At 46.4% G+C, this 14,066-nt stretch overlaps 1 protein-coding gene across 1 annotated transcript in view; it reads left to right on the plus strand.

Moving 5' to 3' along the window:
* GPR132 (G protein-coupled receptor 132) overlaps positions 1 to 14,066 on the plus strand; it is an 87,874-nt gene that overhangs the window by 38,013 nt on the left and 35,795 nt on the right. Inside the window, exon 2 of the mRNA XM_027780959.2 lies at positions 13,949 to 14,060. The gene's annotated coding sequence lies outside the window, so the exon portion shown is untranslated. The remainder of the gene's footprint in view (positions 1 to 13,948; positions 14,061 to 14,066) is intronic.

Consider the following 14,066-nt stretch of genomic DNA (forward strand, 5'->3'; position numbering starts at 1 on the left):
TCTCCCCTCTCCCCCAACCCCTGCTAGATTTGCAACATAATTGGTACTATTTAAAGTCACTGATTTCAAGGGGAAATTTCACATTGGAAAAACTGTTTCCTGAAAATACTAGTCCTCCCATCAAAATCGTAATTCTGAAAGCTGTGATATACCCTGAAAGCTTGTGTCTTACCATACAAATGGACCAGTGAGAGACTTTTCTAGAATTATTTGCTTTACTTGCACTGCATCTCCAGTCCTGGAACAGAAATGGTCATAAGCAACATGTATGTGATTCTTCTTCAGGATCCTCAGCCGAAAACACAAATGCCTTTCTTGAGAGCAACCTGTCCTGGGAGACTGAGGCAGAGACAAACTATGCCACTGCCAACACCCCTTTGAAAGGCTGAAATTCTCATATCCAAATTAGGATTTCTTCAAAAACTGAAAAATGCCTGCAAGCTGAACAAAACAGATCTGATAAAATCTGTAAGAGTGTTCCCTGGTAATTCCCAGCCCAGCAACATGGTCCATCTCTATTGCTATTAAAATAGTGTCTTGTTCTCTGCTAGTTGCTTTCAGTATGAAATCAGGCCTTACACATCGTACTTCTCTTTGTAATTGTCTGCAGAAAATAGTTCTGAGTTTACATTCATATGACAGTGATAGTCACCATTTTAGAGAGAAGTCCATTTGTCTGAAAGCTGCTGCAAAATCACTGCCTTTCCTCACAGACGGAAAGGTTGCTGACAGACAGATGCTCTGAGCATCTCACATGGTCACCATTTAATCCAACTTTTCCCTTCTCCTAGCCCTGCTCCTAAAATTTTGTCCAACCTAGCCTGCCTGGCCCTGCTAGGAACTAAAAGCCATCCCATAGATGCTTTTCTTTGGAAAGCAGCAGGGAAATCTGGCAGGACTGTAGCCCCTGTAGCACCACAGCCATACACAGCATGTGGTGTGCCTTCCCTGCTATGCCAGGCCGCCACACAGGACCTTCCAGAGACGTCAAACCCTCCATCTGTTGCTGATCAAAAATCTTGTGCATAAACCTCCCAGATTTTGGGACAACCAAGACAATTTCCTCACTGTCCCCCTTGGCCCTTGGGTGTCTGCCCTCCAGCTGCAGCAACGATTTCAGATACGGGCAGAGGTCTGTGGGCATCATCTCCCAGCGAGAGCTGCACAGCTTCCACCTGCCAAAAGCACAACCTGCTCCTTGCCCTTCGGACGTCAGGTGGACTCTGTACCTTTGGTTTTTCTATACCTAAAACAAAGAAAGGGAAAAAAATATCCACGCTCCAAATGCCAAGCCAGGATCTGGTACACTATAATGTGATCCATCCCATTTATTTTATAGCACTTTAGTGCCTCTCTCAGTTGTCTCACTACACAGACTTCAGGCAGAGCGGAGCCATGTTACTTAGCAACTCGCAGTACACATGACAAAATTAACCCAAACAGTTTTGTTTATTAACTCTTAATAAGGAGCAAACAAAACCGCAACCTGAGCGTTTGACAAGAAGAATGTTTTCCATTTTGGGTGCGTTACTAATATTGCAGATGACAATGTTATCTTGGGTTTCTGTGGGATTTTTTTTAGCTCTTTTGTGAAGACCTATTTGAAGCACAAAAGTCTTCCCCACCCTCCCCAGTGCCTGCCATTTCTATAATGGAAAAAGTATATGTAATAATAGAAAAATTAAAAGACTACTGGAGCTAACGAGCTGTAGCTGATGCATGCTTGGCCCTGTGAAATCCAGGTTTGGAGGCTGGAGATGTGAATGCTACCCCCAGAGTCTGGACAAATTGCAGGGGTGGGGTTTTCAAACTGCTGTGATTTACTCCAGGCTCTTCAGAAAACATGACCATATGTTACTCTGTCCCTGTACCCCAACCCTTGAAATACAGCTCTGCTTCACAGAGATTTTATGAGGATGCATGTATTAACACATGCAAGGTACCACAGGCTTGATTTGAAAAGGTATTTAAGAGGCTAACTAAATCACTGATTTCAGAGGCAATTAGGTGTCTAAAGATCTGGTCTTCAGACGCTGTGGAGATACGAGACAGAGCTGTTCCTGAGACGAATATCGAGGGTGTCACTTGTGGAATATGTTGGGTTATGTCCATCATAAAAAGGGACTAGATGCACTTTTTTTATGGTTTCTGCCATATGGACTTTAAAAAAGAATATTGTAGTTGCTCTTTGAAAATATATAAAACTTGCCAGGCTTTACCAAAGGACAAGAGCCCGTTGCCTTGCTGTCCCAAGGGATTCGGATGAAAGGCTCCTGCCAAGAATTTCAGCCCTAGGAGAGACTTCTGCAAGATTATTTCCAGATATGAAACCCTTTTCCTGCTGTGCTGCTGAGCCCTCCCCGTCCAACGCTTCGTGGCGACTGCTGATAATGAAAGCGCAGAGTGCTCCCTCCCAGGCATTAACCACAACAGCTGATCCAGGCAGCCTTTTCCGGCTTTTATGGAGACAAATGAGTGACTTGCGCATTCTTCTGAGAAACTACTTGGACACCAGATACAGCATCTATAGGTTTTTATGGAAGCAGAATGCAGATTCTTATCAGACTCTATTTATTTAGCAAGTAATGACAAATGAATTCCTTGGAAACTTACTCCCTGTAATCCCAGAGCACAGAGAGCTCAGCACTGGAACAGCTTGGAGGCAGGGTGGTCAGAGGCACGTAGTCCAAGGGTCACGCTCTGCCTGGTGCCAGCTGATGGAAGGGGTGGCAGGGAGGTGACAGAAGGAAAGGGGATGGAAAGGGAGCAGTAGATGAGGGAGAAAATCCACTTGCACTCTGAGCTCTGCAGCTAGACTCAGTATCTTTGAAGGGTTTCTGCCCAGATGCAAGTGAGGAGGTACAGGCTGGAAGGATGCCAACACATCCTCGCTCGACGCAGCGTCGTGTAAGCAAATGGACAGGTTCTGAGAGTCTGACAAGATCGCTTATCTTATCAAGGCCATCCTCTGTCCTACACACAAATTTTTCCTTTTTGTACATTTTCCAGTAGGCTAAACCTCAGTGGATGTAAGCATTTCCCTTAGGAAGTCTTTCACAAGTGACTTGCTTTCCCTGCCAGGAGGTCTTGCACAGACTGCAGCTAGAGCCCCATCGCCAGGTGTTCTCAACATAAAAAGGAGTAGGTTCAAATATATAGGGTATTCTTGCTAAAACTAGCCTGCAGCCTTGCTCACCTCCCCACCCAAGATTTTGGCTAGCATCTTCCAAGGCTCCCTGAGCATAAAGCATTTTCCCTTTCATGAGCACTCAGTGCAGAGGGGAAGCGGTCAGCCTGGGAAGGCACAGAGGCAGCAGGTCAGCATGTCTGTGCACACCCAGGGGTAAGGCAAACTCCCCTCCTACAGTGCTTGCTCAGCTTCATTTGCTACACAGCCCATGGGCTTTTCACCCTCTGCCCCAGCCTTTTCTGTGCATCCCCTTAAAATCTTATTACTGGTAGCTGTGAGGTCCCAGAGTACATCAGGAAAAAGTGATCCTATCCTGCCGCATGGAGTAGGCAAGGGCCTCCCTGTTTCCCCCCAAAAAATTTCCATCTCTGTACCATTATGGCCTTCGCACAGTCTGGTGCTGTGTTTTTTCCTCCATGGAAAGACAGGCCAGCTTTGTTCCTACATCTCAGGTAAGAACCAAACCCTCCTTTCCCATTGTCTTCTCCTACCTGATTTCCACAACCCCTGTGGTCTTTGACGTTTGAATGAAGACATTAAGGTAAGGCCAGCATCCTTTCAGTAATAAAAAGCTGACAAAATTGAGTGAACCTCAAAACTGAAGAGACTTTCAGCTTCTTTAGGGCTGACATGACTATGTTGGTACCATGTAGCACTGGCCAGAGCTGAAGGGTACACATTGACTTGGCACATCAACAACTGCAGTGTCAAGAAGGTTGAGGTTTTCACTCTTTGCTGAGGACAGCAAGAAATATGATTGGCCATCCCTGACCCAAGCTGGGCTGCAGCTTTCTCAGCTCAACTGGATGCTTATCTCAACTGGTAGCTACTTGATGTTGAGTGTTGATGCTATACGACATAGCAGGAGCATCAAATCCTAGAACACATGAAACAAACTTTGGATTGATTTTCAGCAGCTCCTGGCCTCCAAAAATGTAAATGAGACCAACTAAGCCTTGTGGACCCTGCTGTTAAGTGTGGCTCTGGGAACAAGGAAAGGGTAGGCATGTGGTTCAGGACCTCAGCCCTGAGATCTGCTTCTGCTAGCTAAAGTGTGGACCGGCTCCAAGAAGAAAGAGCTGAGCTGATGATTCATACCTGGTCCCCCTTAAGATGCCTGGTCTGTTTTCTTGCTCAGCTCCCTCACCAGCCCCAACAGAGAGGAGGAGGAGCGAAATACCCAGCTGCTGCTCTGCTCCCAAATCAACATCTCTGAAATGGAGAGGCAAGTTTTACCTAAAGCGTTGCAGAAGAAAAGGACAGTATACTTTGGGGAAAGGAAAGCACCTTGTCCCCGACCACTCACCAAGGTTTCTTTTCCTTCTGTTTTTAATCTTTTCCCCTTTCTCTGTGCACTTTCTCCAAGAGGAAATCTGAAAGCTGGCATTGCCTAAAAACCTCTTTTTAAGCCTTCCTGATTCCTCACATCTACATTTTTTTTACCCACAGCTCCCTCAGTCACACCCATCTAACTCGATGCCTTACAGCAAGAAGACTTGGATACACATGAAGGTAGATTTGAACTACTGCCTCTGGTAGTCACAGGGTATGCTTGTGCAAACTAGGCTGAATACAAAGGTTTCTAATGAAAGTTTACACCATTCAGGTCCCTCCTGGCAGCTACAGACGTCCCTCTCAGCCCAGCTCAGAGGGACATTTGTAAGTTTGGTTCACATTCTCCTGTCAAACCCATCTTGTAGAGTTTGGGGGTGCCCAGATGTTCAAGCCACCCTGGGCCCCGTTATGCTCCGTTCATCACAAGAATTGTTCTGGTGCAAATGCCCTAGACCAGTGAAAAATGTTCCCTGGGAGACTGGGTAGATTATTCTCCTCCACCCCTTTCCCTTCTTTTCCTTTCTTTGTTCCAGGGCACTGGTCAGCCCCTGGCTCACCACCCACAGACACGTGCGCACACAGCCGGGCCAAGAGGGGAAATGAATCATTTGCAGTGGGAGATCATGACTGCAGGTTTCTTATCTTGAAAATGAACGTGCACATCTTCAGGAGCCTGGTGGAGCAAAAAAATCTTGGCCAACTCAAGAACTTCCAAACAAGATTTGCTGGGGGTCAGGAACAAGTCTATTTTCTTATTCATCAAGATCTTCTTCACCAAAAAAAAACCCAACCCAAACAAGCTATACACCAACATTTTCAACTGTAAAATATGCACACTGGGAATAGGGAGATGGGAAAATCCCTACAAGATCAGTAGCTCCAGGCAGGATATCCTCTGTGTTGTGAGTTTCAAGGGTCTTTCAGATTCCTGAAAGCTGGCAGGCTGCAGCCATTGTATCAAATTGGATTACATGGGTAAGAATTCCTGATCTGAATGTCATTTGGCTGCAGCTGCTGCGTACAAGCCAACGCTATGTAGACAATGCTCTGAAAATCCAGCAGGTCCTCTGAGAACTTAGAGCTTCTCAAGGCAAAATTAATTAAGGAGTAATGAACTGAGCTTTTGATACCACAGTGGAAGCGTTGCTGCAGGCACAAACACTAAGAGAAGGGTGCTTTTGACTGATTTTTAATTAGAATTTAATAGTGCCCTGAAGTTACATCTCTCATTTAAAAAAAAAAAAGCTTACCTAGTTCTATGTGATGAACAACTCAAATTAGATTTTAACATATGCAAATAACTGATCTGGAAGATCTGTGTGGGAGTAATAGAGATAGGACAGGTTAGATCCTTGACCCTTTACGGTTAATTTTTCTTTAACTGATCCATCAGTCAGTTTGTTTGCAATTAAACGTTAGAATTAATAGAGTTTAAAGAAGCACTGAAAAGCCATGTGAAATGCAGACACTGAGGGCTTCAGCTGAGATAAATTAGCACAGCCCATTGATTTTTACCACATTAACTGTATTAACTATCTCACTGGAGTGTACAGATCTTAACTATATGCAGTATTTCCAAGTCACGGTCAGTCCTGAGTCCCTACTTACACCAAATAGCCTCTTACTCTACAAGATGTTCCATTAGTTAAATACAGCTCAGCATGTATAAGCCTGAGGAAATCTGCCCGTGGAGTCATCCAGATTGCTCAAAAAGCTCTAGCTGGAAAACAGTGTGTGTTAGGTACTCCAAGAGCTCCTGGGGTGGCTTAGCCAAGGAGGTTTGTATCTCTAAGACCTTTGCAGGTATGTTGTTACTGATAGCATCAAGAAACCCTGCTGAGCAAGAGCCCACAGAGTCTGGACGGAGATGAGTTACCATGACAGGAGGCCAGCAAAATGCCTTAGTTCATCCTGAGCAAATAGCTCCTTTCGCTGCCACTGTATGCAAGAGAATATTTGTATCACATAAATATAACTGGCCCTCTCTGGAATACTGTGTTTTTGCTGCACTTCTCTCAATAAATGTCCACCTCAAGATGAACAATATCATGCAATGTTAAACAGTAAAATTAAATAATAAATGTGATTGCCCTCAAGTGATCCTGCCTAGCAGAGATTACCACTTAGCTGCTTTTCAGATGCATCTTAAACTCATCTCATTCAGAGAAATGATACAGCTGCTTAGCTATCTGAAAACAAAACTCCATCGTCATCTTACAACATCTGGTGGGGATGGAGCTTTTACACAGTTAAGCAGATCAGAGAGGAGCTGACAAGACACATAAAATCACCCCTCCTGCTCAAGACAAAGGGCATTTGGGTACCTAACGTTAAGTGCCACAGTTCTTTTCCTCCATTCACTGTACTAAAGCCTTGCAGTCCTGGATAATAAGTGACCTGAATTGCTTACAGATCTCTCACAGTCATGCGCTGTAGCAGTTGGCTGTGTGAAGTGTCAGCAGCAGGCTGGACACAGCCCATAAGTTCTGGTCTGCAGTGCTCAGGAGTCTTGTCTGTACAGTTCCCTATTTTTTAGGACTTCATTAAGCATAAGGGGAGCAATAAAAAGTGGTGCTTGTTGTGGTTTGGAGTTTTTTCCTTGCTTCTTTTTAATTACACAAGAATTTAAAAGAAGTGTAGAAAGGTCATGCCAAGAAACTGTATCTTTCCTCACTAGTTCCATGTCAGTTAAGCACTGATTCTACAACTACTGAAAAGCAAGTCTATACCTTCTCTTTGACAGGTCCATGATCTACTGGCAGGGTTTCTGTTTAGACATGGGGCGAAACATCCTATCGTTGTTCTACCTGTCTATCAGACACAGCACAGGGACAGTTGATGTAGCTTAAACATCTAGGCTACAATAATCTTTTCATGTGACCCATAGCAGGTCACGTTCCCGAAGACAGAAGCTATCAGGGGGTGATGGAATGGGCAGGGTGAGAGTTTCAGATGATGGGCAGGTTATCCATGCAGCACCGGGCAAGGGTCTGAAGGTTCGCTATGTTTGATAAGATGTTGTGTATTTGGTTTGCTTCTGTAGCAGTGTGGCGACAGGGGATCATGCTTCAGCTGGCCATGTGATATATGGAGCCTTTCCCCACTTTGAATCCTGTTATATTAGTATCAGTCACCATCTGTGGTGATAGATCCCTACAAATGCACTTCTAGACGCGTTTTGCTTTCGCAGCCGTGGGTCTTTCCCACTCTGCAATCAGATTTGGTGCCGAAATAGAGGCGCTGACGTTCCTTCAGACTGCCTCTGTCATCTCAGCACTTAAATCAACTCAGACATCACAAAACTTTGTTTTGTTGGCTGTTTCTTTAAATCTTCAAGATCCCAGATCACTCCTCTGACACTTGTCCCAGCAGTCCTCGACTGTTTTGTTCCTTATTTATGCCAGCCTCACAAACCCCGCTATTTACCAAGGAAATATAGGGCATCACAGCAATAAGTGTTGAAAGCAGCAGCATCTAAATGCCCAGAGTAGTTGAACTATCAAGGTGAGTCCTTTGGGCATGAAGAAGGACACAGGTATAAATTTGGGCTTGGGATGCTTTGGTGCGGCAAGAACAGCTGGGAAAGCTCATGGGTAAATTGTTCTCTCTTGGTGTTTATGGGACCTCTCATCACTGGTTTGTACTTTCTTAGCTCAGACATGAGCCTGGGGAGGATGTATGGGGGCTTGACAGGTAGCGAATGATAACGGCTCCTTGGCAGTTCCTCTGCATCACCCCCAGCGTGATGTGCTTAAAGAGCGTCTAAAGTGGGTGTTGTTTCAAGGGGATAAAGCAGCTCTTCAAGCAGTTTTATGGCTTTGTAATTTATTTACCAAGGCAAGCTCAGGTCAGTCACACTATCTGTTTCTTTTTTAATGAGGTGCTGTTTATTTTTCACTCTCATGTTCTGGATGGATTGAGACACAAGGAGGTCAAACGACTTCTCCCTGAATTCTCCAGGGCTTCCAAAGTTAAGTTACACCACCTTTTAATGTCAGAAGAACTGCAACTTTCAAAGGTGTTCAGAAACTTCTCCTAATGAGAGGCCTGCACAAGAGCCTTGGTCTTCTGTGTACTGTTGAGCCTTAACAGCCACACAGCTCCGCTCACTTCAGCTGAGCCTCACCGACAGCTGAGGTGATCCAAGGATACCCTTTGGGAAAGGTCTGCAAAGAAGGATTTTTCATTAGCTTAACTACTGATCTGGATAAATTCAGATACCCCCACTGTTTTTCAGGTCTGAAATAGAAGCTTCTAAACTTAGCCTGGAGTTTTCTGTTTCAGACCAGTCAAGGACTGCACACTTGCCTTTCTGTTCAAATATACCAGAGGGACTTATAAAAGATACTGACCCTCTTTCCACACCTTGCCTCCACTTTAAAACTGGTGGAACAGACAGGGGAATTGAGAGATCCTTTGATGGTGCATGGAAGTTAACTATTAAACATTCAGAGACTTTTTTTCAAAAAGAATCCCTTTTTCTTTTCCCTTTTCCTTTCGCAAAATAAGCAAACCAAATCTGAGACTAAATAAAATCATCCCAGATGTTCTTGCACAACCAGGTCATTAAAGAAAAGCATCAGGTGAAACACAATAGAGGCTGGTGTCACTTTTGGTGGTAAAACACAGAACCAGCGCTCAGGTCTGAGCTACGGTGGTGCCTGTGGGTTTCAGACACACACGATGTTTGGTGCTGCACAACAGTAAACCTGCAGACAAGCTGCTGAGCTCACCTCTGAGGCATACCACCACCCCAGGGACCTCCCAGCTCAGATCTGGGGGTCCAGCCCTCTGCCACAGGGTATAAGAATAATGAGGTCACAAGAAACTAGCTACCTGGGTAAGGCACAAGGATAACCCATGGGGAACTCAGGAGAGCTGAGCAGGTGTTTACATCCACTTGGGAAAGTCATCATTTCTGGTGGCTCAGGGTGTGTCCTGGAGAGGCATCATTAAGGATTTACACTGTGATTTTGCTTTTTCACCAGCACCTGCCTTCAGCCAAGGCTAGAGACAGCCATGGAGCTGGATGGACCCTTCTGACCCAGCTCATGCTTCAGACTTTATGTGGAGTAGCTCAGGTTCTTCCCACAGAGACGTCTTGGTTCCTGTACCAGCAGTTAAGGTGCTTGCAAATTCCTTTCTCTTCTGTTTCAGGGAAATGCCCAAATAAGCAGGCCCTGGATGGTCTTGGGAAGGGGGGTCTCATCCTCTCCCATTGGAGCTGGTCCAGTTTGCGCTGCTGGTTAGCTGCTCACTGGAGCAGGAACCCCCTAACTTGACTTTCTCACATCACACACGAGTGTCCTTACCGTGGGGCTGGAGAGTCCATCTTCCACTTCTGTCTGGTTCAGTGAATGGTTAATTATTTATACACCATGGAACAGCTTCAGCAGGAGACTTTGAGACCAAACCCCAGAGGATCTATCAGCTGGATGCTCACAGCACTTTTTCAGGACATGGGAGACTCTGCATGGGCCGTAGGAAATAGAGGTTCAGTGTGGGCTTCCAACAGCCCAGAAGGGGGCTTAAATCAGCGGCATCTGTTTCCAGTGCAGATTACTGGTGCACTGAGAAAGCTTATGGGATACAGCCATTTACAGAGCTTCTCGTGCCTTGTAAATTTAGAGGATGAACTCTTAAGTCAAATCGGGAGAGAGGATAGACTTCCCATTTGTTTCTGTGGGCTAGGAAGTCATCCGGTAGGATTTAGGCACGATCGTTTCAGCCAAGCCAAGATTTAGGCAGGTCTGCATATATCACTGTGTCAGAAATGTAAACACTAGAGCTAAGTGGGGCAGATGCCCCTGCGCTAAGGTTAGGCTCAAAGCGGCAATTAGACACCTAGCTACCTACCTTTATGGGGTTAATCTGCAATAACTCCACAGCAAAAAGCTGAGGAAAAGCTATTAAGTGATTATATAAGAATATATAGCTAAAACAGAGAGGAGAGAAAGCTATAAAGGCATACACGAGTGCAAGCTTCCTGCAGCATAGCCTTTGCTTCGGTTGTATATCATAGGGAGAGATTTTATTAGAGCTCATTAAATTTTAGAGCTTTAATGGTACCTTCCGCGATTGGTACAAAAAAAGGAGAGCTTGACAAAGCATTAGTGCAGCAGGACGAGAGGCACCCTCCACTGCAGTGCTGGTGGCTGGGGGACCAGCTCCCGGCTGGAGAGCATCCGCGGGGTTAGTGTGACATCGTCTGGCGAGAGGCGGTACGGGTCCTCAGCTCCGGGCTGGAGCATCCCTGGGCTGGCAGGAGCCCATCAGGGGAGCAGAAAAGATTTGGGAGGTGAAGGAACTGGTCCTGATGCCTTTCAGAGCGTGGGAGCGCAAGCAGGACTGCAGCAAATCAAGCAGCACAGTACAGCAGGCTCGGTGCAACAACGCTGTAAGCAACTCAGAAGTCCAGATTCTCACTTTGTATGAATTGGTTCTGCTGTAGCTAAACCTGCCTACTGGGGCTGTCAGGTTTTAGTTTCTGTTCCCTCATTTTCCCCACTCTTGGCTTTTCTTAAGCTTCAAAACTGTAGCAACTAGTTGACACATTTCCTCTTTCCACTCGTCTGCCACCTCCAGCCACACTTTGCGGATCAGGTGAGACACAGAGTCGTGGGACAGTGCTGCGGCCTCGTAGCAGGAATGTCTGGGAGCAGGAGTGAGTCCCTGCAGAGCAATAAGGTTACTCGCAGGTGGATGCTCTGTGCATGGTTTGAACCTTTGTATTTAGAAACTAAAAATCCATCTGCAAGACTGCTGTACTTCAGGGGCAGCAGGGCTGAAATTTTCAAAAAAATCCCTAAGGGTGTTACAGATGCGAAAGTCAGTCTCCTCGGGTGTTGAAGGCCCACACGCACTTGGGTCTCTCCCTCCCTGAGCTGTACACCCACAGCAGTAACCTGAAACTCTCTCCATTTGGATCCAGGTCAGGGAGACACCCTAAGACCTCATTTGCCTGACTCACCAACCTCCTTGCCAAGTGAGCATGAAATTTTCATGACACTGCAAAGGAGCTGATCTACAGCCTCCTAAATGTCACCGCTCCGGAGATTTTATACCCAGGAAGCACCCTGAATAACTGATTTGCTTTTGGGATGCAGGATTATTTATGTATTTATTCCTTCATTTGAGGTGATAGTAGTGCTGGTGGTTTAGGACAAATGTATCGACTGATCTGGGGAAAACAAAGTGTCTATAAAATCTTGGGTGGGACAAGACCACCTACCAGCTCTGTATAGGAAAACCTAGGAAAATGGGAAGATGATGCAGGGTTGTGACACTGGGCCAGGGAAACAGTCTCCAGTCTTGGAGGTGGAGTCCCCATCAGTTCACATTTTTAATACAACCAGCGTCAATGACTCAGACGAAGCTACTGTTGTTCTCCGTGGATGCTGAACATCCATCCAAATACCTTTTAAAGGGCAGCTGAAAGTGGCCTCCTAGAATCATTCACAGCTTTGTGCGTTTTTTTTTTTTAAGTTTGTGTCTAGTATGTTTTGGTCTTCTCCAAAATGCTAATGAAAAAAAGTGAGTGGCCCAAGCAGTGAATCTGAATGTTATCCATCGTTTTCAAAGCACCTGGGTAGAACAACAAATGTCCTCAAAGCCTAAATGCTGGCACAGCTCTCCCCAACATTTTCTCATCGTTGGCTCAAGTGACAGCCACAGAGGCACGTGAAACTTTTCTCTGTATCCCATTTTTGCAGTCTTATGCTCACAAGGGCTTCCCTGGCTTTGCCCATTGTACCCACAGTGCCTCAGATATTTTCCCTGCCAAGACTGAGCTGTTTCCAAGACCAGGGTCATACAGCCAGGCACAGCCAAGAGGAGCTACAGCTGCGGGGACTGGAGCAGGGGGACAGACTGATGGCTCAGTGAGAACAGAGCATCGTACCCCATGCCCCGAGGATGTCATCCATTCTGCAGAACCAGCGCTTGTAGAGTCAGCCTAGGCCATTCCTGAATTCCTCTGGTTTGAGAGGTTCAGACAAAAACTTACCTGTCAGTTAGAGGTACAAGATCCTTCGAAGCCACATCTTACAAGCTGAGTCTTGCTTTAACACTCAGTGGGGCCCAGGCTGCGTTGCTTTATTATTCAAACACACTACATCTTAGTCATGTTATTTTTTCAACATGGAAACAGCTACATTCCTTCTTCAGGCAAAGAGGTTGGATGTGCAGCCTGCACAGCCGAGGCATGTCTGAATTTGCCTCTTTTAAACCCTTTGATAATTTTCTCTATCCCTGAGTAACTCAAATAGTTTTACAATGAGTGACCCGGGGGGGGGGGGTGGGGGGGTGGGGGTGGAAAACCACAACCAAAAAACAACTTATACCTGACTGCATAAGCTTTGAGAAGTTCCCTTCAGATCCCTAAATTGTGATGACTTTTCTGTGCCACCTCTGAGTCCTCTGCATAAAAGTGTGTGAGCTCCCTTCAGTCACGCAAGAGCAAGATCTCTGCACAGGCAACAGGCACGTGAGGGTATTTATTGAGGCAGCCAGCCTACCCAACGCAGTGTAAATGTGCTCACACACCAAGAGCATGCAGGAGCTCCTCACTGCCGCTGCAGGGTCTCTGATAAATGGCCAAGCTGAAAACGAAAAGCAGCTTGCGATCAGCAGCAGGTAGCTCTGTCGAGCTGCTCTTGGCCCAGCGTGAGGTTTCCTTCCCTGTGGCTCCCCGGGAAGAGCTGTGCCTCTCGCCTGTGGAGGTCCAGGCTCTGTCCTTCAGACACATGGAACCAGATACACATCCATGAGGAAAGAATGCACCTACATCTGAGAGGGATGCAGTGGTTATCCACAAGCAGCCAAGTAGCAAAGCAGTAAAGAAGTAACTTTTTTTACTTTTAAGAAGTAAATCTCTAAATTTTTACTTTGAAGAATTAAAAGTTATCTTTCCTGTCAAAAAAAGGGCTGCCTTCAGACCATCTCTCATGTAGCCTTTCTGACCTGGCGCTGTGACCCTGGCGAGGTGGTGATGGTCCTGGCTGCAGCAGTTACAACTCTGCACCCCCAGCCAGCGGTCCAGCCCTCCCGCAGGTCCTGCCTGGGGACAGACAGACAGACGGACAACCCAGTTCCCCTCTGACACGTACTTTCCCAGTAACTTCCTCTATTTCCTAGTCAGAGGAGCTAGAAAGCTTCACGTGCATTTTGACACTCCCCAAAATCCAACCACAGAACAGCTTTGATGCATGCAGCAGAGGACTGTCATTTTTTGAGTCCGGGGGAAGGCACACGGTGCCACCAGCCCCAGGGACGGAGGGGACACCCCGCAATGCTCCCGTCCATCACTAGATGCCCTCCTCGCTTGCTCCGGGGACAGCTCCTGGGTTCTCTTCCTTAAAGCCCTGGAGCAGCTCTCCAGTCCCTTTGCCCATCCTGAGTGGTTGTTCTCTGCTCCTCCTGCAGAAAACTGGTGGCTTTGTGCTTCACCTCTCAGGACAACTGAGACTGCCTGCTCAGCTGCTCGTGAGCCCCTCCTCACCACTTCCATCCCTGAGGAGAAACTGCCAACCTGGTGGTGAGT

Source organism: Falco peregrinus, chromosome 1, assembly GCF_023634155.1.
Source record: "Falco peregrinus isolate bFalPer1 chromosome 1, bFalPer1.pri, whole genome shotgun sequence".
Lineage (NCBI taxonomy): Eukaryota > Metazoa > Chordata > Aves > Falconiformes > Falconidae > Falco > Falco peregrinus.